Below are 24,870 nucleotides of genomic sequence, written 5' to 3' on the forward strand. Positions count from 1 at the left end.
CAGCCATCCAGCTGGCAATCAGTTGGTTGTGCAGCAGACCAGCTACCCTACCACTAGCAGCAGTTGTTTGCTGCTGGTTGAAATCTGCATTTTGATGTAGAAAAATATATATGGCTCTGTGGATTCTAAGAAGATGGGTACAGAAGCAATTTACAAAGAGCAGAGACATGTAGACAATAAGTTGTAGTAAAAGGATGGGAAAAGCTTAACGTGTCTTTTTGTAGTTTAGCCAACCACTACAAAGCCAGAAATATATTGTGACTTAGTGACCCTCGTCTTACTGGGGTGTCTGGAGTTTCTTCCCTGGGATCTGTTGAGCATGCAGCCACAGAGTTCTATATAAAAATTTGATAGCATCAATGAAGCCTGCGCAAACACATGGGCTTTCCTAGTCCTTTCTACCACAAAGAGGCAAATTTGGCACTCTGACCATGATATTCAGATAAGATTTTTATTCTTTAATTTGTTGAACACTGAAGCAAGAACTAAAATGCTGTAAAAAGAACAAATTATAGGGCAGCTTTAAGGACAATTTTACTTGGCTTTGAGGAGTTCAGTGAAATTCAGTGCTTCAAAGTTGCGTATTTCAACTTAGAATAAATTCCATTATCTTTTTTGAATCTGATATTATTTTCGAGAGAGTCAGTGCTACATCATTTAACACCCTGATGATCATAGATAGCTTCATCACCCTTCCTGTGTTTTCCATGGGAAAAAGAAAAGAAGCTATAGTCTTCAATTCTGACAAAAGCTGTTGTATTTATATTCCTAATTTATGCTCTGTGGAAGTTAAAATAATCTGCAGAGTCACCAATTGTTTGTTTTAATAAAAAAACATTTTATTAGATAGTTCTGCCTCAGATATGACTGAGATTGTGGTTATGATTAAAACTAATGAAGATATCTCAGATAAAAAAGTTGATACTTTGGTGACTGGGCAAAAATAGGAGTCAAAGACCTTGACCCCAGGTTATCTACAGCTACAGCTGCTTGTTTTGTGACAATATTTAATTGACTGAAGAGCATAAATTTTTTGATGGGACTCATCCATGAACCTCAGTGGATGCTTTTGGAAGACTGAAATCAGTGCTCATGCTCACAAACAACAGGTGTATGGAAATGCTAGCACTCACACAGATTATTGATTTGCAAGGGTGGTTTGTAGCTCTTCTTGAACAGCTCAGGTGAGGTTGTCAGAACTTGGCCACTTGTAGTCTCTGTAATGCTTAAGCAAATTTGAGGTGAATTTGTACATATGCACATAAAAAGTATTCATGGGTGTTACCAGGGTTGAGATTTGATTCTTGCACAGTGCTATGGGACTACTTTTAGAGAAGATAACATTGGTTCTGTTATCTGCTTGATATTTAAGGTCTTTAAAATGTGTTTGATAGCATTGAGCATTGTCATTCTCCTGGTTAAATACTTAACAGAACCATTTATCCCAGAAATTACATTGAACAGAAGATGAAGATTGTACTATGAATATGTAACTCTTTATATGGAAACTGTATGTGCAACTAGGATGTATTCACTGTGTTTGCTGTAGATTGCAGAAGATAAGAATGAGCAGCTGGAAAAATTTACTGGGCTCTGAGCTCCATGTTTGTAACTTGTGAATCTTAGCAATGCAATGGCTGTTACTGGCTAGCATCTGATATAATCTACCAGCTCTGCATAGATTCTCCTCCATTTTTTGCTGTGAGTCACAGATATCCATTCTCCATGAGTCACACCTGCAGGACTTCAAAGTGCTTTTTTGAGAGAAGGGAAGATATGTTCAAACTTGAACACATAAAGGAGAAGACATAAAAGCTACTCTTTTATTTTCTTTAAGATTCTACCAAGATTTTCTTCTACTTTTGAGATTAAAAAAATAACATTTTAATAGTCTTTGCATTATATTAGTTCATTAAGGTTTCTCAGCTCTGTTCCTGCATGCTTGTGTATAAATCCAGTCCTTGCCTGACTATACACTGTAGATACTACACTTGTGTATGTGTGTTTGTCTCTGTGCCTAACACAGCCTTCATACATCTTACCCATTGCTTCAGTAGTGTCTTACTGAGCATAGGGCACAGCTCTTCCAAAAGGAGGTGTGAAATGAAAGACTTTATATCCTTCACACCATCATTTATAAAGCTAAATGCTGCCAAGCAACACCAGTTGTGCACTCTGTATCTGTCTTCAGGAGCACAGAACAGTCTGAAGCATTTTTGATGAAAAATAATTTTCCCTCTCCATCTAAATTAAACAGAAAGAGAAAAGCCAATTTTAGCAAGAAATTGCAAAAAAATATAGTCATTATTTCAGTTTAAAAACCTCTAGCTCCACTGTAGCCATGACTACCGTAAGATAGAAATGATTTTGAGGTGCAATTGATGTAGTTGCTGTCAATCAGGTGTGTCTGATTACAGGAAGTGGTTTAAGGATGTTGCAAATCAACTGTTTCACACAGAGGTGTTCAGGCAACATGCAAATAAATATTTTTTAATGGTTTCTGTGCTGTATATTGCACAACTGGTCTTGCACTTATCCATTAGATATCTTGCTGCAACTTCCTAGATACAGGCAGCTGTCAATAAGAAAAAATAGGAAAATCTTTTTAGTGACTAATTTCTCACATTCTTTCCTGTCATCAAGACAGGGATCATGAAGTAGTATCTGTGGGTCAAGGTTTTAGGCCAAGACAGGGGAAATGCCTCATGAATTATGTCCTACAACTCTTTATTTGAATACAGTTACTCTGATTTTGTATAGGGAACAATTTGGCTAACAATTAGTTCCTGCGCTTTGCCAATAAAGAGGTCAGGATTAGCCCTGCTTTCACTACCCTTGATTTCAAGTTCCTCTCAAGGAACTTGTATATAGACTATAGAAGAGTGAAATTTTAGTGCAAAGTAGTTAAGCCATGCAAACAAAGTGCTGGAATAAATCTGAAATTAACATCAAACTAGGAAGTCTGTAAGGTGTTCAAACTGAGTATCTCCGATTTACTTCTGTCTTTGAAAAAAATCTTAGACATTTAAGCTGGGCAATTACCAATAGTGGAGAGCGGGGAGCTCCCATTAACACAGTGATAAAGTCCCAAGCTTAAGTACTCAAAAACCAAAATTTTAAAAAAATTGAGTTTCTTTGGTATCACAAGTGCAGACAAGTTATACATACTATTTTTTTTACATTTTTTATTTCCTAGAAGAATGAGACAAATAAATAAGAGGATGAAATTGAATAATATAAGTATAAAACATGTGAGGTTTGCTCAAAAAACACTTACATTTGGATTTCACTATAAATTTAGTGAAGACAACATTTTATTGTCTTACTCATCCTGTAACAGAAATGATTGTGATGCATTTTATGCTCTGGGGATAATATTTACTGATGCAAAAAGTTATTACCACAACCTGAAAGTTAATTCAACAACAAGATACAAATCATGGAGTTTTGCTGGGGTGTTGCTCAGCACCAAGCTGAAAGACAAGTATTCTTGCAGTAATTGCATAAACTTCCTGCTCAATAGTTCTAGACTCTAGCCGTTTCAGTATATGATTGTTTACAGAGTAGAAATTAAATATTTAAAATAATATATGCCTCAGTTTGCTATGAAGAATATGTCATAGTAAAAGCAGATCAGCAACAACACAACCTGTTGGTTTACCTAATTTATTCACACCATTGATCTTTGTTGATATTGATGAAAGTATGGAGTCAAGGCCAGAAGCCTGCTTCACTGTGAACCATTATAGAATTTTGCAAGTATTGTGTGGGAATACATGACTATGTGCCAAGAAAAAGTCTTAGTTTTATTTTGCTCCTAGAATTTTAGGATTCTGGTGGTGTGACCCAAAAAAAAAATCTTTAAAAAAAGAACGCCCCCAGTTATATAAAAGGAAAATGCCTCATATCCTTACGTTAGAGGATCAGAACAGAATCCATCATAGATTTTTCGAGCTACTAACTTCTCCAATTTCAGCAATGTAGTACATTTTTTAACTGCTCAATTTTTTTAAAAAAAATTACATTTAATAATTTAAAAGGCAGAATAAAGATAAATAGTATTTAGATTAATCGTTTCATTATTATGTTTTATTAGAAATGCATAAATAAATAAGAAACAATTGGAAACTGGACAGACTAAAAGCTTGAATATAAAATAGGTAAGATTTTCTTCATTCACTGCAGGAACATTGTGTTTCTTTCAGAAACTTCCCAATTGAGGCAATTTTGTTAGCCATTATGATAAACCAGTTAGCAATAGGACTTACAATGGAACCTGTTAATGAGTTTGATGGGGTTTGATGGGAGCAGCTTTCTTTTACTTTTCCTTTAATCTGCACAGAGTCTGGAATTGCATGAGTCATTCAGCAAACCTGAAGGACATCAAAACCCAGAAGTTTTTTTGTAGAGTACTGATATTCCTAAAGTTAAACCATGCCTCCTTCAGTATGACTAACGTGATCTTAGCAAATTTCACCAACCTTATGTAAAAGAGCCCAGCTCCAGAAAATGTTTCAGTTATTCTTTCAGTTACTGAGTTGGCTCTCAGTACAGCAGTGACTGTTGTTAGGATTTGGTTCTGTCTGAATTGCTAGTATAATGTCAGCAATTATTATTTCTACAAAAGGAGATGTTTTTAGATGCATAATTTCACTACTAGATTTGCAGTGCTGTCTTCCCAAGAGAGACATTATGCATCGTTTTAGTGAGGATAGGAAATCAAATTTTCTCTATGTTATGGGGAAATATAATGCATTGTTGGCTTTATTTCTCTTTAAAAACATTTTCCAGTCATAAAATTGTGCATCAACATCCTCTGAACAGCACTAAAGTTTTATTTAATACTGAAATATGCACAATTCCAAAAGCTTTAACATACTGTGTCTAATCCATTTCTGTTAGAGTGCTTATGGAAAACAGTCAGAAATGCTGTTATACAGTTGCTAGATTAAGTTGCTAAATACAGTGGGCTCTATTCTTCTCCACAGTTTTGAATAACCAGAATGAAATCTCTAACTGTACATACCAGTAGTTCATAAAAGCACTTTTGTTCATTAACTTAAATCCTAGCAGACAGCCCCTGGTTTTAAAAGGCTTCTGGTGGCTGATAAGAAAAGTAAAATCTTATCTATTTTCCTAAGGCAAATGGATCACAGCCAAATGGAGGATGAAAGCTTCAAAAATGCCACCATCTTTGTCGTAATCTGCTGTTCCATTGGGTCACTGGATATGAGATTAACAATGCATTCAGAATGTCATAGGGAGGAGGGGTGGGAGAGGAGATGACCTGTTGTTTTCTCTATACAACCTTTTTTTCTCTATTTCTGCTCAGGAAGACATAATTTAAAAGTAGTTGGAAGGACTGCTATTTGCTATACTATTAGATATAGATTTAATTATACCTTCATACTGAGTGCAAAATTTGAAAAATTGGGGATGAAACTGTTCAGTTACCACAGGTATATTTCAATCAAAAAATGAGTACAGTTACACAATCTTCAGTAAAAAACTAATATCTGATACCACTACCTTTTGAGGTCAGAACTAATCTATGTCCCAGTTTTTTTCCCAGAATCATAGAATGGTTTGGCTTATGATGAACCTTTTAAGGTCGTTTAGACCAGACTTCCTGCAACAAGCGGTGACATCTTCAACTAGATCAGGTTTCTCAGACCTCTGACCAACCTGACTTTGAATGTTTCCAGGGATGGGATATCTACCACCTTCCCTAGTCTGAATTTCTAGCTTGAGACTCTTGCCCTGCTATAACAGGAAATATTAAAACTCTATCCTCAACTTTCTTTATAAGTGCTTTCAGGACTCAATTTGGTCTCCCCAGAGCCTTTAATTCTCCAGGTTGAACAACCCAAACTGCCTTAGCCCATCTTCATGGATGAGGTGCTCCAGCCCTCTGATAATTTCTGTGGCTGTACTCTGGACTCGCTCCAACAGTCTTTTCTGTGGTTGGGATTCCAGGTCTGGACACAATACTCCAGTTATGATCTCATGAGAGTGGAGTAGAGGGGGAGAATAGATTCCCCTGATCTTCTGGCCACACTTCTTTTGATTCAGCCCAGAATATAGTTGGCTTTCTGGGCTGTGAGTTCACATTGCCAGCTCACATGGACCTTTTCATCCAACAGTACACACAAGTCTGTCTCTAAAGCGCCGTTCTCAATCACGCCATCCCGCAGCCTTTATTGATACCAGGGGATGTCCTGACCTATGTGTAGGATCTTGGTCTTATGTAACCTCCTCAGCTTCACATGGATCCACTTCCTTCACTTGTCCAGGTCCCTCTGGATAGCATCCCATTCCTCAATGGTATGTCAAAGGTATGTCAACCGCACCACTCAGCTTGGATTTGTCTGCAAACTTGCTGAAGGTTCACATGGATCCTGCTGTCTATATCATAGTACGGGTCCCAGTACAGATTCCTGAGGGACACCACTTAGTTTCCATCTGGACTTTGACCCATCGGTCACTAGTCTCTGAATATGACCATGCAGTTCCTCATCCACTAAAGAGTCAATCTATCAAAACAACACCTCTCTGATTTAGAGAGAAGGATGCTGTGGGTAAACCTGCCAAAGGCTTATAGAATACCAGACATAAAACAGTCACAGTTTTTCCCACGTCCACTAATGCATTCATTCCATCACAGAAGGCCATCAGGTTGGTCAGGCAGGAATTGCCCTTGATGAAGCCATGCTGGCTGTCTCAAATCACCTCCTGGTACTCCATGTGCCTTTGCATAGCTGCTAGAAGAATCTGTTCCATCATCTTCCCAGGTACAGGTGTGAGGCTGACAGGCTGGTAGTTCCCAAGGTCCTCCTTTCTGCTTTTTAAAAATAGGTGCAATATTTCTTTTTTTCCAGTAACCAGGGATTTCACCAGACTGCTGTGACTTTTCAAATATCCTGGAGAAGGGGCTTGGCAGCTACAACAGCCAATTCCTTCAGTACTCTGGAGTGCATCTTCTCGGGTTCCACAGATTTATGTATGCTCATCTTTCGTAGTCTCCCCTATTCTCTGCCATGATGTCCATCCACTGCAGTGGTGTTGGGGAGATATGTTGCCAGTGAAGACTGTGGCAAAAAGGTTGTTGAGTACCTCAGCCTTCTCCTTGCCTATTGTTACCAGTTTGTCAGCTGTGTTCACCAGCTGGGTTGCTCTTTCTTTGACCTTCCTTTTGTGGCTGACATACCTCTAGAAGCTCTTATTATTATTTGTGTCCTTTGCCAAGTTAAGCTCTATCTGTGCTTTGGCCTTCCTGACCCCATCCCCACACGACCAGGTAGCATCCCTATACTCTTCCCAGGACACCTGTCCCTTCTTCCCCCATCTGTGCATTTCCTTCTTGCCCTTTAGTTTGAACAGCAGGTCTCAATAAAGCCATGCTGGTCTCTTGCCTTCCTTACCTGATTTCTTACACCTGGGGATTGAGAACACTTGCTCTCCATGAAAAGCATCCTTATAGATCTGCCAGCTCTGTTCTGCTCCCTTGTCCCTGAGGACAATTTCCCAGGGGGTACTGCTAACTAATTCCTTGAACAGCTGGAATTTTGCTTTCCTAAAAGTCAGGGTCCTGACTTTACTCTTCGCCTGTCTCCCCTAGCTGTTGGGACTAAGAACTCTACCAGTACACGACTGCTGCATCCTGGGCTGCCTCCAGTCTTGATGTCACCGATAAGCTCACATGCACTGGTGACCACCAGGTCCAGCACCACATCTCGTCTGGTAGGGCAGGCTACAGCCAGGCTGTATTTGTAGCCAGATGTAAAAAGGCTGGCTACTATGACCTTAAGAATTATCAGTGCATGCCAGGAGTCTCCTGGATTGCCTACAGCTCACCAGAAGATGCTGGGCTTTTTTGAAGTCCCCCAGCAGAACCAGAGCCTGTGAGCATGGTGCCTCCTGTAGCTGTAGTGAGGAGGCTTCTTCAACAGGCTCCCCTTTGTTGGACAGTGTGTAGTAGACACCACCCACAAAGTTCTCTTTGTTGCCTCAGTCTCTAAAGCTAAGTCATAAGCCTGTTCATGACTATTTTTTTAGAGGGAGCTCTTCTCACTATAGCAATTTCCTGATGAAGCCTTCCACCCCTCCTTCCTCATATATTCCTTCTGAATCATGGATTCAGTCATGGGATTCTCCCCACCAAGTTTCAATAATGACAACTAGGTTGCAGCTTTCTGTCAGCATCATGGCTTCCAACTACTCCTTTTTTTTGCTGCGTTCTTTGGTGTACAGGCACTTGAGCTAGGCTCCATGTTGCCTTTGTCACCTTCTTAGAGGGATATCCTTAAATTTCTTTAGCACAGGGAGCTGTTTCCCTGTTGGTTCCTATAAACTCAGGAGCTCCTGGATCATCTCTGTAAGACTTCAAGTGTCCTCCAATGTAGCCAGCATACCTCAGAGTAAGAGGCTGAAGGACTCTACTACCACCCCATCCCTGTAGCCTTGCCCTCATGGGCAACCTTGATGTTATCTCCCCCTGACCTTGAATCCAGTTAAAGCTCTGCAATCTCCTGCAAAGGCCCTCTTTTTTCTTTGGGAAACGTGAATCCTATCCAACTCCCACAGCCCTGGTGCCTTGTAGGTCTTTCCGTTATTAAGAGCCCCAAGATTCTGATGGTGACACTAGCTGTAGAGTTTTGTACGGAGTGGATAAATTATCACTAGTACCAGTGCACATGATGTTTGCCAGTGTGTAAGAAATGAGAAACTTTTGAAACATTTCATTCACCTGCTCTAACAAAGATGCAGGGCTAAGGCATGAGTCAACATTCATTTATTCACAACTCTGGAATAAATCTGCACAACGTAAAATAGTTTGTAAGAGTGTTGGTCAAACTTAAACCAAAATTCCAGTGTTATCATTTCAGTAAGTCAGTCAGTGAGACTCGCTGGAACAAAATTACAATGTTATCAAAAATGAAAGTGTCAATAAAAAATGAAATCAGTTACTACAGTGAGCCACTAATTAAAATATTCCTAAGAAATATAGCCCTATTTATTCTTTGAGATAGAAAAATCCACTATGTGTAGAAGACTCGAAACATTATTTTTCTAAACTCTGTATGTGCATCCCAGATGTTAATATAATTTTTGGGAAGCCTGTGATTCAGTACTAGAGAAAAGTGCCTGTGTGGAACAAACTGCATATCAATTTTTTATCCAGCTTTCATGTTGGCATTCAGTAACTGGTAGTTACTCAGACTTTGAGTTCTTAGAAATCTTGGTCAAATCAAAAGGTCTTCTTTTTATCTGAATTTTTTGCCTCATTGCTACTTCATATGAGCTTGTTCCAGGGTCACAGGAGGAGAGCAGGAGATTTCTCACTATGGTTCCACTAACTGTGGGAGTGGGCATTGGATCAGAACCCCTGCTGTATATCTTCTCCATTTACATCAGCCACATCTGTCACAGCTCCAAAGTCTCCTCTTACGGTGTCTTTCACTCATTTCCATCTTCCCCTGTAATTTTGAATCCCTACTCTTTGAATTAAGCATAAAAGTTTTAGGAGCTTTATGTTGTGGGTTTCTTAACTCTGTGCTCTATTATATCCAGTCCTATTTCTAATTAAATTGAATTCAGTTGGTAAAAGCTAACTGCTGTAGCTTTTCAATCTGGTGCTCTTCAGTGCCACCTTATGTAACCAAAGAACGTTTATAATGCAGAAGCGCAGGAGCTAGACTTTGGTCTTACAGGACACTGTGATAACCTGATGCTACAGTTCCAAGTAATATTATTTTTTTTTTGTTTGTTTGTTTTAATCCCCAAGGCTCATGTTCTGTATGCAGCAGCCCTTTAATCTCCAAACAGCTCCAATTTAGACAGGCTTATGAAACAAATGCACAGATGTGTTCTTCACCTCAGTTGTTCTGACCTCTTGAGTTGCTACTGGCTATACTTTTGCATATTGTTTTCCACAAAGTTGACTTCCATGGACAACATAAATGACTGGAGACTAAGAAGTGTTTTATTCTTTTTAGTACTTTGGACATCACTGCCTTCAACACAACACCAGACACAATTCTGTCTTAGAGTCTTGAAAACTGCATCCCTTGGTTCAGTGAAATCTAAAAGTTCGTTTATTCAGTGGAGATTGGAATTCTTTGCTTGGCCATGGTATTCTGCCTAACCTTGGATCATAGGATGACTCATTCTGTTTCTCTGTGCTTCCATTACTTCAAATATGGTGGGAAAAACAGTCCACAGAAATCACAATGGATAACAAAGGCTCAGAGGGGAGGTCTCTATATTTGAGCTTGAGCAGCTTGCTCTCACCCTCCTGCCATGAACCTCTGTGAAGAGCCTGGCTGTGTCTTCTCCATCCCCTTCTGTTGATGCCAGGGATGCTGCTGGGTACCCCTGAAGCTGCCCTTTCTCACAGCTGAATCAGCCTTGGTTCTGCAGCCTCTCCTTGCAAGACAAGTGCTCCAACCCCACCAGCTCAGTGCCATTCACTCACTTCACACCATTTCTGCTTACAGTAAAAATGTAACATGGATGTTGATATAATAAAGACAGTAGGTTGCTAGATGTTGCAGTGATAAGTGACATATGGTGGCAAGGATGGGAAGAATTTTCCAGACATTAAAGTAGCAATAATGTAATATTTTCCCAGGCATTACAGTCTCATACTCTACAAAATTGATCTAAATACAATCAACTTGTTGAATTGTACTGTTTAGTGTTTAGTTTAGTGTTTACTGTTTAGTGGAAAGAGAGGATACATTTCTCCTAATTTCTTCCTTACTGTATCAGTGCTTTTCTTCAAGGTGACCCAAGAATAGGAAGAAGTTCTGGAAGAGAAAGGCATATCAGTGATGGAGATGAGATATTCTTTCCCTGGCCAGTGCTATTTCTTATTAAGGTGTTTCTCATCCGAACTTGCTTGGACAGCTAATTCCTTACAGTGAGTCACATATTATTTTTTTCACTGACAACTGGGCACTCAAAAGGATGAAGGCCAAAGCAAGTACTCAAGTACTGCACAACCCTTATTTCAAGTGATCAGTTGGAACTAAATGAGTTTTCAGACATAACGCTGGCCCTCTGCATTTGGACTGATCTAACCCCCAATATGCAATCTCACAAACCCTTTGAGGGCATGCCTGTCTTCAGTTGAATCTTCCACCACATTCTTCAGAGGATAAACATTCCCTTCCTTCCCTATTCAAAAAAATTTCCCTTTACAAACAAACAACTCCCAGCCCTTCCCTTCTCTTTCTCTCTCTCACTCCCAGATACCACAGATGCTATGACAGGTTAAGAGGAGACATCTGTTTGCACTGACTGAGTGCTTCTTGTTAGGCAGAAACCCTTTGCCATCTGGGTTTGGTCTCTCCAGTTGGGGTCTGGAGATTTTCAGAGCTGGAAATGAATAGTGAAGTACAAAATGTGTTGGTTATTGTGGCTAGAATGCAAGCATTTTTTCAGTTACATTTTGAGGAATTTTAGCCCGACCACAGTCCCAGGGCACATCAGCAAAAAAACTTCTTCCAGTTGCTGTATGCAGTAACCCAACTGAACAGCACTTCTACAACCCTGTGACTGTTGTTCTCAACCTCGTGTTGGTGCTGAATGCCTGCCAATAGAAATAGAGAGGCAACTTTATCACTTCACTTCACTTCAGGAAAATTCTCTACTGTGCCATGTGGGGAAAACATAGGGGACCAGCTGCGGAAGCCCCTGTTTAGAGTCAAAACGATGCCTTGACACAGAGTGAGGCAGGTGGAGAAAGATTACAGACTTATTTCTGAACACACAAAAGGAGGTGGGATACAAAAGTAAATAATAACAAATTAATAGCCATTCTCAAATATGCATATATGAAACATGTGACACCAGTTTTTACAAAGATTTTAATTCCACATATAGAATGGAATTTTAGCAAAGAAATATAAAATCCCAGCAACAGATTTGCTGAAAACAGAGGTGGTAGGTGTTCTGGACCTCACACAGCCAGGGCAGTGGGACCATTCTGTTTTCAAAGATTTCTTACATTTGAAGTAGAAATTAAGGTGCAAGATGGATTTGAGCCACTCTGTATATCACCTTGCCCTTTCTGGAAGCAGAAAAAGGGAGAAGCCTGTGCTACCTCTGAGTACTTCTGTAGGGCTTTCAGAGGCAAAGGCATGGTTCCAGCTCATGTGGCTGATTGACAGATTCATCAGTGGGTCATGAGAGCTGTCTGGACATCTTTGATTGTCAATAATAGGAACAGTGCTGTAGTGCTTCCCATAAGGTTAAAAAAAAAACAAGGGACAGGAAAAGAGGGGAGCTCTGGAGTAGGGTAGGGTTTAGGCTGTTCACAATTACCTGATTTCTGTAATGTGGTCATATACAGGTTGTCCTGGCACTACATTCTTTCCTGTCTCTCCACTCCCTATTTTCAACTGCCTTCAAAGTTTTCATCCTGTGCTTCAAGATTCTTTCAACCTGTTTTCATGACCAGCCTCTTATCAAGCTTCCTGTGATGAGGTGGGTGATTGTTTCTCTGTAGTATCCTTACTTAGTCCTGATCACACTGAATGTGAAAGCAGAAGAAGATGGTGAATATCTCTATGGAGTGTAGCTACACCATAATTCGTGAAGCCACAAAGAGGAAAACACCTTAAGTCTGCCTCACTAACAGAAATAGACAGTGGCTGATGTTTTGAATTAAAGAAAATTAGTAGATTTAAAGCCAGGAATCAGAATGTCATATGAAACTGTGATTAAGAACACATATTGCAACATTTATAATAAAACTGTGGAAGTTGGCAAGTTTGGTTGGAATTAACGATACCAGCAGATCACAGTGTAATAGTTGGCAGCAAACAGTGAAGAATCACAGAGCAGAGCACATAGGTTCTTGAAGTGAGAAGTTTCAGACTGTGCCCACAAGTACCAAGTTACAGGGAATGACTTCTAGGATTGAAAGCTTACATATGTCTGGGTAGATGGAAGAAGAGAAAACAGAGTCGGAGAGGCTGCCTGATACAAGGTGAAATGCAGAGAATACTTAACAGGTAATAGTTATTTATAGGTGTTCCACAGATATAATTCTAGTCTGGCTTCAAAACTAGATCAATAATCAGCCTTGAAATTTGTTCTCCTGGGTTGCAATTGTTAGATTGTAAACAGGGCAGACCACAAGGTTATCCTGCAGGTATAGATCACCAGTGAGTGTGTTTGATGTAATCCTTGTGTCCCATCACTTGAAAGATTGCCTCTATTTTTGCTCTGATATACCCTATTAAATGCTACACTATGGAAAAGGTTTTTTTCTAAGTTGCCACCAATTTAAAGTGAGATTTCCATTGTAAAGTCTACAAATCTCTCTGTTCATTTTTATGCAGTCAGGCTTTGGATTATATATAACTGGAGATACTCACAGAAATAAAATTCTGAATTCACACAAGAGAATTGGTGACAGACATGTAGGTGTGTTTATTCAGTCAAAGAAAAGGATCAGCACTTTGTAGTACATCCTAACAAATTCAGATGATGAGCTTGAGTTGCACTACGTAAAAAAAAGTCAGCTGTACACATTTTATTGCTTCTTTCTGCTCTCCTCACCTACCTTAAGGAAGTCTAAATATCTAAATTTCTAAAATGGGTTGAAAACTGTTCAATTGATTTGAGTATCTTAAAAAATGCTTAGTCACACTATAGAGAGTAGGAGACTAATCTGTCATGTTCAGTCTCTATTTTGATGCTATCCACTGCATTTAGAAGAAAGACTCCCTGGTTCATTCCTGTAAGGCAATTCAGGCATCCTGTAAGGCATCTAAATGTTAACTGCTTTAGAATTCAGGTTGTTTATTTTCTTTAGAGCCAACACAGCAAATTACTTTCAGCAGGTCTGAAGTGCTTCACACATAAAGACACGGAAAGTTAATCTCTGAATTTACATTGCTGACCGTATCTATAGATTTTCACCTATGTTTGTAAGAATACTTGCTCATACCAATGGGATAATATTCCTAATAAAACCTTACTGTAATTCACATTAGCCATTAAAAAAAGCAGTCTGCTTAAATGAATTTTGGGAGAAGAAGTGAAAAAGAAGGGGAAAAACAGCTTTAAAATTATATTGAACAACAGTGAAATGTAGACCTATGTAAGCACATGAGCTAGAGGATGAAACTTCTGTAATTTTTCAGCTCATTTAACCTGAAAGGCCCACATACAGGTCTACATAGCCAGAGTTAACATCTGCAGTGTGGCTGGTACATGCCTTTGGTGCTGGCATTAGCCCTGTGACCACAGTGGCTTCGATTGCTCAGCTCCTTTAGTGGCTTGGCATCTTTCATATTCCCTGAGGCTCTATGGTAGAGCAAGCGGACGCACAAACCAGATGCCAAGAGAGTCATCTTAATGAATGACATATTATGGGCCTTGTGAAAGTAATTTGCTTTGCTCCATGGTGTAGTTGGCTATCTTCCTATTACTGAAGGTTCAGGCTAAATCCAGCACTAAAGCTATGCAAATTCTTGCCTTTTGGGCAACATATCGCAGAAACAAATCTCATTCAAAGTAATTATTGCCTTTGTTTTCTAGAAGGAAACTTGAATGTTACACTGGCTTGGGGAACAGTTATCTACTGTCTCCTGTTACCATTTAAGAGCTGGTGGTTTTATACCAACATATGCCTTTTACTAAAGCTACAACAAAGATTCCAATATAATAATATTTTCTACCTTATGATTTGATGAGGACCACTATTAGCTGTCAGACACTGGCAAGGAAAGAACTGAGAGCACAGGGCAGGCAGCTTACTTATCCTTCAGTCTATGCATTACTTTCCCTTTCTCTTTTCATAGACCGTCATCTGAATGCAGAAATTCTGTGATGCACACAAATATGTGTCCTGTAGGCATTCATTACCTCCATAGCTAAGACTACTATTTTCTGCTCCAAACTCCAATTACAGATACTTTCTATTTTGATGAAACATTAATCTTTTAGATTTTCTAACATTGCCTGAACAACCTGCCTACTGCTGTTGCTTTCAAGTCTCCAAATCATCTGAAAAGCATGTGCATCAGAAGGAGAGCTCTATGAATATAGAAGAAGCTACTTTTTTTTTTCATGAACATTATACATGGAAACAGTCACAGTGGAAGGGCCAGATAAAAATTGTCTTTGATTTGATTGAGCTTTGAAGCTCTGAGAATAGCATTCATCACTGTTGTGTGCACAGTTCCCAGCCAGCTCACAGTGTGTCCATCTGAGGAGTACTGAGCTGTGTCTACATGTAAAGCTGGTTTAGCTAGTTGGTGAAAATGTAAAGGAATTCTGTGAGGTGAAGCCAGGAGCTTAAACTTGTTCGTTCCTGAGGGCATGGTAGGAAAGACTGTTGTAATCTTCAGGCTAAATAGTAGTTATCCTATGACTTGAAGGCATTATGGTGCAAAAGAAGTTTTTTTTTCTTTACTTTAGAGTAAAAGTTACTGAAGTTCAAATATCACAGAATTGTTATCCTACCATTACCATCATAGTATTTGTTGTAAGATTTGTTGAAGTTCATGCATCATTAAAATGTCATGATTCTCTTAGTTTCAAAGGTTTTTTTAATGTCAAGCTTCCCTCCTCAATACCCCAACACAGATATCCTTTTAATCAAAGTCATGTTAAATAACTTGTTGACTCTCTGACACTCAATTTAATGTGAAAAGAATTTGTCCGTCCTTGAACTTCTGAGAAGATTTGTGGGCAAGAATGGGAACCAAGTAAGGCAAGGACTAATAAGTGAAACTGTGAAACAGTATGGTGAGTCCACACATCTGCTGTTAAAGGTCTTAGAGTATTCTGGAGGAAGAACCAAAGTAGGAGTGAAGTTGACATTGTGCTTCCCAAAATAATTCTGATTCAGTCCTGTGGCAGTCTACTGGGATTCATTGCTGGATTAAGGTAAGCATTAATTTTGGAGGGAAAGTAGTTAACAGACCTTTCAAGAATAACATGAAGTGACAGTGATTGGGACAAGCAGTCAGTTGCCAGCAAGAATTTCGATAGAGTAATATGAAAGAGTGTTCTATGCATGTCAGTTAAGCAACTTGTGAAGTCATTGAAGAACTAATGAATGGGCATCAGCAGCCCAAAAATCACAAATAAATGCTTTGTGGTGGACGATAGATTCTGTAACTCAAATTTATTTTTTAGAAAAAGTAGAGTTGTTTCAGCTTTCCCCATGGTTATGTGACATAGCTGTTTTTTAATGTAGACTTAGTAACATTATAAGGAATAGTAAAACCAAAAGCATGTAAACAGTAGTGCTGAAACCATTGTGTCCTAGAAGCTGCCTGCAGTTTAGCTGCATCCCCAGTAAACAAGGGTCTGAGTGGGGACATATGGTCACCATCAGTTTGGATATTTAATTTTGAGATGACACTTCTATTAAAAAATGTTTTCCCCCATCTGAAGACTGGGAAGCTACTATATAACTGGTTGCAATTAACCAAACCACAATTTTCTCTAACCAATTCACTCTAAACTAAAAACCAAAATGGCATTTTAGAATTACCTTATCACTCCCAGATTTACATCTCCTGATGAATTCCCAAGGTTAAGATTCAAGCCATACTGTAAAACCAACCCTCAATTACACCTTCTATGAGAGGAAGATCAGTGGCAGGTGGTGTCTGCTGTAAAAGCCTCATTAAAACACCTTCTGTTTGAATACCACAAAAGCGAGTAGCCAGATGGAGGCACAGCTCCACATGGTAGCCTTACCTCAAATGAGAGTTTTACCTGACACTTTGGGGACAGCAGATTTTTTTCCCCTCCAACTAACAAGCCACTGAGGTTCAAGTAGAGGATATATTAGGATTAATTGCACTTGATCATAATCCATTGTAATGCCATATGTTAAAGGCGTTGTTCATTGTCAAGCCTAGAGACAGGTAGGGCCCCTCTGGTAATGTAAACTGTCCCAATTTCCACAGACCTAATCTAATTCCACCTCCTTACAGACCTCAGATTCCAGTAAAGATACGTAACTCTTCCTGCTTTGTCTCCTGATCCATTTTTGAATGGTAGCAAATCTGATATAGAAGCTAATGATGCTGAAACTTGCTGACTAATTGGAAAATGATTTTTCCTGGTGCTGCTTGCTGAAATGAGAAAAATATTGAAAGGTTATTTACCCTATTGTGTGCTGAGCCTGTTACTTCAAAGAGCCATCTCTTCACTCATCAGCCCCACAGTTTAACTGCTCACACTTCCTCCCCCAGCTAGTCCCAAAACACATTCAAAGAATATATGATTTACTACATGAGAACAATTGGCAGGCTAAGCCATCTGAGTAAACTTTGTGTTTCTTAGAGGAGGTGTTGTCACCTTGTGCAGCCCTTGGAGTGGGAGGATTTTTTCAGTGGCTTGGCTTTGGGATTGATCCAAACCATTAAGTGCCAGACAGTGAAACCAGAGCATTTTTTTGAAGTTCTGTTGTGTGTTTTGTGTTAAGCTACTTTAAAAACTGCCACCCACCAAGCCTGTTTCCTAAATCAAAGAGGTCATTCTTCTTTAATATGTAGTGTATGTATTTGTGAAAGGCAGAGAGCTCCATTGAATTATTTTTTTCTAATAATATGTAGCACCCCACGTCCCAGAAGCAAAAAAAAAACAACCCAAAACCAAAAACACACACACACACACACACACATACACACAACCCCTGTAGTTTTTGTAGTAATTGTACTAACTAGTCAGGACCAAAATATGCTTTCACCCTAATCTGGGCTGAGGACTGTTCTACTCAAATTGAGATAGTACAAAATGAGTTACGGTTTTGGTGCATATCATCTCATTTTGTGCTACCTTCTTAAGACTACTCTATACTTATGGAATACTTTCTATTCCAGAATGGACTACAAGTGGTTTGCCAGCTGCATGCACTTAAAGATCAATTCAACCACCACTGAAATGTAACCCTCCTTGGGGGTGGAGTGGGGGGGAACACAGCAACTTTTCTATTCCAGAAAAAGCGAAACACTGGTTTTAGAAGGAGGAAGTAAAAAATAACTGTTCCAACTGCACTTCCAAGGGAAATTATAGTGGCAGAGTATAATTACCACTGTTGAATATTGGCTAAGACACTGGAGCTAACATTCTCCACTCCTAGAAAAGCTGCCAGTGGATCTTTAGCAATCACAGTTTCTCAAGAGTTTAAATTTGAGTTGAGTTCAAAAGGCATCGTTTTACATATGTGATAAAATATTTCCTCTTCTTCAAGTAGAATGCCAGGTATCTCTGGCATTTCCTTGTTCCCCCTCAGTATCTGGATTACACATAGTGCAAGGCCAGGTGATGAATCCTTGCTCCTAACTGTTCAAAGTCACTGAGAAGAACAACACAAGGGCCAGTGGCTAAGGCTATCCATGGGAGAAACTGTTCACCAGGGAGAGCAACGAGACCAAATCTACTTATTCTACCTTCAACGTCTTTCTTGTTTAATATAAATTTGTATTTCATTAAATTAGAATTTTGATGGCATTTCCAAACCAGTAAAAACTTGTCATTGTGGTTTCACAGTCTCTCCTAAAGAATTCCCTTCCAGTTAATCTGGAATTCCCAGTTGATTGGGAATGTGGTTCACAGTGCAGGAAAAAAGAGAGGAAAGAATAATGTGGTACTTGCAAAGAGGTGCAGTAGTCCTGTGTTCTCAGTTACTTTCTATCCTGCCTAGGCTTGAACTCAACAATTGTATGTTGTGAATTAAATGTAAACTAGTTCATGATCTGTGCTGTGTATACGGCATGCACATGGGTCTTGATAGATATATGTTTGTACCATCACATCTATCTATCCAGACAGATGGCTTTTCTTGATCACAGATGAATGGATCTGACAGAACTATAACGAACAAATGATTTCCAAAACTAAAACCAGACAGATGACTGCGTTCATGAAGAAAAGTGCTGAGTTCAGTGTATTCCAATATAGCTGAGGCAAGTTATTCAAGGAAGCAGAGACTGTCCTTGGGTTCTCAGGAACATATTTTGAGATCATAAAATATTAATGAGATTTTACAAATAAATAAAAAAAAAAAAGTGAAAAATCGCAAGTGTTCATTGATTTTAATTAGCATTCAGAAGTCTAAAAATTAGCCAGTTTGGGAAAGAAGTGAAAAACTGATGTATATAGTCAGTTGTGCTATGGAAAGAAAGGGGCCCTTAACTATCTACAGTGACTATAAGTCAGTTTTTGATTCAGTTTTTGCCTTCTGAAGGTGATCTGGCGTATGGCATACCTTGGGTATTTTAAGAACTATATTAAAAATAAATGAAAAATTGTTGCATAATGCTTATTAATAGCTGCTTAGCAGTGCCTTTTTTGGCTATGTGTTGTATTACAGGAAAGAGAGAAAGTTTCAGAGAAGTTGCGTGGGGCGTTGTATCTCTTGTTGATGGAATGTGACATACAAGAGGATTTCCTGTTGAAGTTCCTGTTGGTCCATTTCTCCAGCCTATCAAGAAGGTCCCTTTGGGTGGCAGCTGGACCTGCTGGTGCGTCAGCCAGTTTGTATGAACAAACTTGCTAAAGGTATACTTGGTCCCATCATCTAAATCATTAATGAAGATGTTAAACAGAACTGGGCCCTTTATGGACCCCTGGGACACGTTGCTGGTTACTGGCCTCCAACTAGGAAGTGTTACAGTAAGGTTAAGTGTTACTAGAAAGGTTACCAGCCTTTGGAGCAGGTGGTTCATTCACTTTTCAATCCACCTCATGGTGTGCTCATCCAGCCTGTACATAACAGCTTGGATACAAGGATCTTATGGGAGACAGTATCAAAAAGCTTACTGAACTCCATGTAGACAATATCCACCCCTCTCCCCTCATCTATCAAGCTGGTTATTTCATCAGAGAAGGTTATAAAGTTGGTCAAGTAATATCACAGTTCATGCTACTCCTGGTTTGTTGAGAGATAAAGTATATGGATATGGTTGGTGCTTGAGAACTGTACGTTAATAAAATGACCCCAAAAAAATCATATGGGAGTAAAATTTGGTACGTGAAATTAAGTTACTTAAAAGGGAGTTTACATTGACAATTCTTATGCTTTGAAAGTCAGATGAGACCTACTTAAGTGATTCCATTTGTTGCTAGGGTTTGGATTATTGACCTGCTAAATGATTTCAAATCTTTTCCTTCAACAGAATGAGTGGAGGATCTTGAGGCTTCACAAAAAATTAATTTTTAATGGGTTAGTTTTAAACAAGGTTGAGAGGTATGACTGATATTTTGCTATTTATGTATAGCAGTTTTTTAAAAAATTGTATTTAACCATATGAAGTTTTCCTGTATTAAAAATAATCCGCAGCAAGATGTTTAGTCTTAATCTGTATTTCAGACTGGGTTATATAACTGGTATTCAACTGAAAATGTGATAGCTCACTTGCCTTAAGCTAAGTTTGAAGAGCATACTGAACATGAAGAAAAACTTTGTTTTTCTCTTTGCACATAAAAGTTTCATTTTCCTCCATGTTACTGGCAATCACTTTTACCTCCCCCTCCCCCTTTCTGCACTTAAGATGTCTGCTGTATAGTAGTCTATATTCAACATTACTGTAGTCTTCAAAGGCCTCTTTTGAGATTGACCAAAAGACTGGGGTAACAAGCCATTGGGTTCTGTTTTGGGAGAATGGAGATAAACAGATTTTTACAAATTATACCCGATAGTATTTTCATGTTCATGAGGTATAAATCTTTAGATTACTAAATGTATTTATAATAAAACCAGTTGTCCTTTGCAGTAATTCTTTATATATTGTGCAAACTTCTTTCACATTTTTATATTCCTGTTTTTGGCATTTTTTATTTGTGCGTTCATCCTTTTCCCTAATATTTTACTTTACACACCCAAGGGACAAAGGCATTACAGATCCAATCACTATGTTAATATTGTACCCAATAGCATGGTGTCCCTAAAAGGTGTGGGATTCCAAACATAGCCCTGCCTCATGTATTATTTTTATGTGACCTGAGTATAAGATAAATTAATCTTGATTTTTTATAATACAGAGAACCTAGAATCCCCTTCTACTTCATATTTTGAATCATCAGCATTTATATTAATTGGATATTGGTGAACATCCAAGCAGATAGGCAATGTTTAATATTTTTGCCAAAAAAACCCTAATCTTCTTTTCTAGTATCATATGTCAAAACTCTGGCCTTTTCCCAGTACAAATTAACAGAGTTCTGTGTCATTATATATTTATGATCTGCTGAGAGGGTGAAACAAATAAATACACAAATTCTACATGTTGGTAGAGTTCATTTGGATAATACTTTTGTTCTGTGAAAAAGAAATAAAGATGACAACTAAAGACGTTGTATAAAAGGCAATTGTATATCTGCATTTATATTGTCTAAAAGGTAATTGTATATCTGGCAAGGATCTCACTTGTATCGCTATCCCGATGCTCACCTGTATCCAATGAAGACACAGAAAACCAAATCACTGGAATGAATGAATCCAAAGCTGATTCGTGCAACATAGTGCTAATTAGTGCAACTCTCCTGTATTGCTCTTCACCTCTCTCTTCTCACAGAGCACCTGGCTCTGCGGGTCTTGAGGACTTAGAGGTTTTTTTGCCATGACCAGATGAAAACAAAGGATTTTGTTGCAATGACAAGATTTTTTGATCCTGAAGTGATTTATCATACTATTGCACGGGTATAAATTATTAGATTTATTATTTTCTCCAATGCTCAAGTGAAATACTTAAAAATGTGTAGCAGAAGTATTCATATACTTGTATGGTTATGCAAATGATATGCAAAATAAGTTATTGAGTTTTATCAGGTATTTTCTCTTTTCTTCCTCTCTCTGTTTCCTTTTGATGAGTCCTCTAAACCTCATATGGGATTTAGGTCTTATTGCTAGTTTTTTTCAGGAGCCTTAAGGCTTTTCATGGCTTTGTGACTTATCCCTCTTCTGTTTATTTTGTGTGCTCTCATTAGGGTAGTTGTTAGCTCCATTCTGATGCTAGTAATTTTTGGAAATCTGAATCTTTGTTATTTATATTATCAGTGATCTGACCTGGGTTGCCCACAGCAATGTTCCAACTGTTCTCAGGTCCTCAACTACTAATTATGCAGATGAACAGATTGTGCAAACTCCTTCCTTATGGCCACACTCTGGAGGAGCTGTTTTTATTAAATTGCTGCTGCAGTTGAATTTTAAGTACGTGCTGGCCAGTTCTTAGTAGGGTTTTTTTAGCGGTACTGTACATGTTTGTTGTAGTAATTTATTAACAAGTGATAGTTACATACACACCAAAAAATTAAAAAGTGACACAGTTATAAAAGAGAACTAAAGGATGCAGATTAAGCCAGAGATCCAGAGCAGCAGTCTCTTTCTGAGGATCTCCAAGACAATGGACAGCATGCCAATACAATATTTGGAACTGTTAAAATTAATGAAATGAATTTATCACCACTTAGCACTGATCGATGTCATTACAATAGCCATGCTCAGAAAACAAAAACAAAACAAACAACCAAAAAAACAACCCGCCAGCTTTTGAAGTGAAAGAGTTCTGATGTATTAATAATGCTTTATGAATTAATTGGACGATTACCTAGCTTCTGAGGAGTAAATCAGGGTGAAATTCTGCGAAAAGGATGTGAAAAGGATACATTCAAGGATATCTTCAGAGATCCATAGTATCATCATAAGAACCAGAATTTACCCCATCTTGGGTGACAACACTGGATTATGGGATTATGACTGTATCCCAGCTTTTTTTTTTTTTTTGGTTTGGGTTTTTTTTGGGGTTTTTTTTGTTTGTTTTTTTTGCAAATTGTGTTACAATGGTACCCATAACAAATATTGCTTCTGCTTGAATAATATATGTGTTCCTGATAATATTATGAACTCCAGATGGTCATTTGAAGTCACTTTGTGACTTTGGCAAGAGCAGCACCCTCAACTATCTCTTGCCAGTGTAAGCATTCATTTCTATGTTCCCTGAGGAGTCATCCTTTCTTCAAAAGACAAAGAAGGCCATGCAGACAGCATACCAGCATATTGGTGCAATTTTCTTCACAGAAAAGCTTTCGGAAATTATAAAACAAAAATTTTTCTCTTTTCCTTGATTTTCTACTATGTAATTTTGAAGGGTGGAAAAATACATTGTGCAGCTAGAAGAATGGAAAAAGTGGACAGCAGAAATCAGAATGAAATTTTATGTCTGTGAAACCTGAAACTGCAAGATTAAAAAAAAAAAAATAAATTCAGATTGAGATTCACGTTGCCAGTAAAAGAAGCACAAGTCTCTGAGTGATTCAAGTCTCACACATTTGTTGTCCATCTAAATGGCCACCTAATGTTTACATGTAATTAGATACATCAACTGAAAAACAAAACAAAACACCTTAGCAATTAAACTTACTTCCAAGTTAATCAATATGGTCCTGCAGTCAAATTTTCTTTTTAAATGAAACCCAACTTTTATTTTTTCTTTTTTTTCCTGTGAAAGGAAATACCCATTTAACTAATCAGCCAAATTTACTGAAAGTGGGAATCTATGATAGTAACTAGAACCATCGAAGGCACAAATGTGCTCTCTGGAACAATAGGAATTAAAGACAGACAAAGGCAGATCTGTAAAAAGATACTTTTAAGCAGCAAGACCCAGGAGTTATTAGTGTAATAACTTTTGTATGTAACAACTTCTACTTTAAGTGCTGGTTTTTTGTACATAATTTTACCAGTGTCTTGGAAGTATTTCACAGAGTATGATCAGCCTCAAATAACAGAAACAAAGAAAGACACGAGTAGGCAAGGTTATTAGAGTTGATCCATTAGGCTGATGATAAAGGTTGGAGGAGAATTCAGTTCTCAAGTATTTTTTTTTTCTTCAACATTTACTAGATCACAGAACCTTACTGGAGGAGTGTTCCTCAGTCTTAAGTGCAAAATGTCTGCATAATAAGCCTTAGACTCAGCCACCAGGAAACTCAAATCAGAAGATAAAAAGCGAGTGAATTAGATTGGTCTTTGTCAGTGAAAATTAACTTTGAAGCTAAACATTGATTCAGGTCTGTTTTAAAGAGATTTCTCAGTAAAACACTATTCAAAATAGTTCTCAATTGAAAATACATGCCTTCTTATTTGTAGTAAAGGACCCTAAAAGTGTCTGTTTTAGGCAGCTACTAACAATGCACCTTAAAAAGCAACCTTGTATGTTTCTGTGCTTACTAGAAAAAGGCGGAATTGAAATTTATTTTTCATTTTATCTCTGCAAGGCCAGACCTAACTAATAAGCACCTGTTCAGTTTGAAACCTGTCTGGGTAGGTAATCTTGGCATACTTATTGGTGGAGGATACAAAAGATAATTGCAGACTGAGAAGGGTGTAAGTAATAAAGACTACTTGGAGTGAATCATCAGCAAACTATTCTCCCGTTGCCCTCTGAAAACAATTTTTTTTCTGAAACGTCACATCATGTTAAGTAATTAAGATCTGGAATTACCAGTGGATATAACTTAAGGAAGACAGAATTAACTTTCTGCACTGTTTTCTTATTGTTTCAGTGAAGCAGCTCCAGAGTAATACCAAACTTCTTATATAGTGAACAGAAGAACATATATTTCACTGCCTGTAGAACAGTTGCTACACGGGTAAGGAGCCTTTTTTAAAAAGAATTTTGTTAGAGAGTCATAGAATGGTTTGGGTTGGAAGGGACTTTACAGATACTCAGTTGTGACTTCCATGCCCAAACTGTATCAGTCTGTCTTCATAGGAGAGTTAGTTCAGCTGTCTGGTCATCTTCATTACCTTCCTCTGGACGTGCTCAAAAAACTCCATGTCCTTTCCTTTCTTTGTTGAGTACTCCAGAACTAAGCACAGTAATCCAGGTG

Source organism: Heliangelus exortis, chromosome Z (genome assembly GCF_036169615.1).
Source record: "Heliangelus exortis chromosome Z, bHelExo1.hap1, whole genome shotgun sequence".
NCBI classification, from domain to species: Eukaryota; Metazoa; Chordata; class Aves; order Apodiformes; family Trochilidae; genus Heliangelus; species Heliangelus exortis.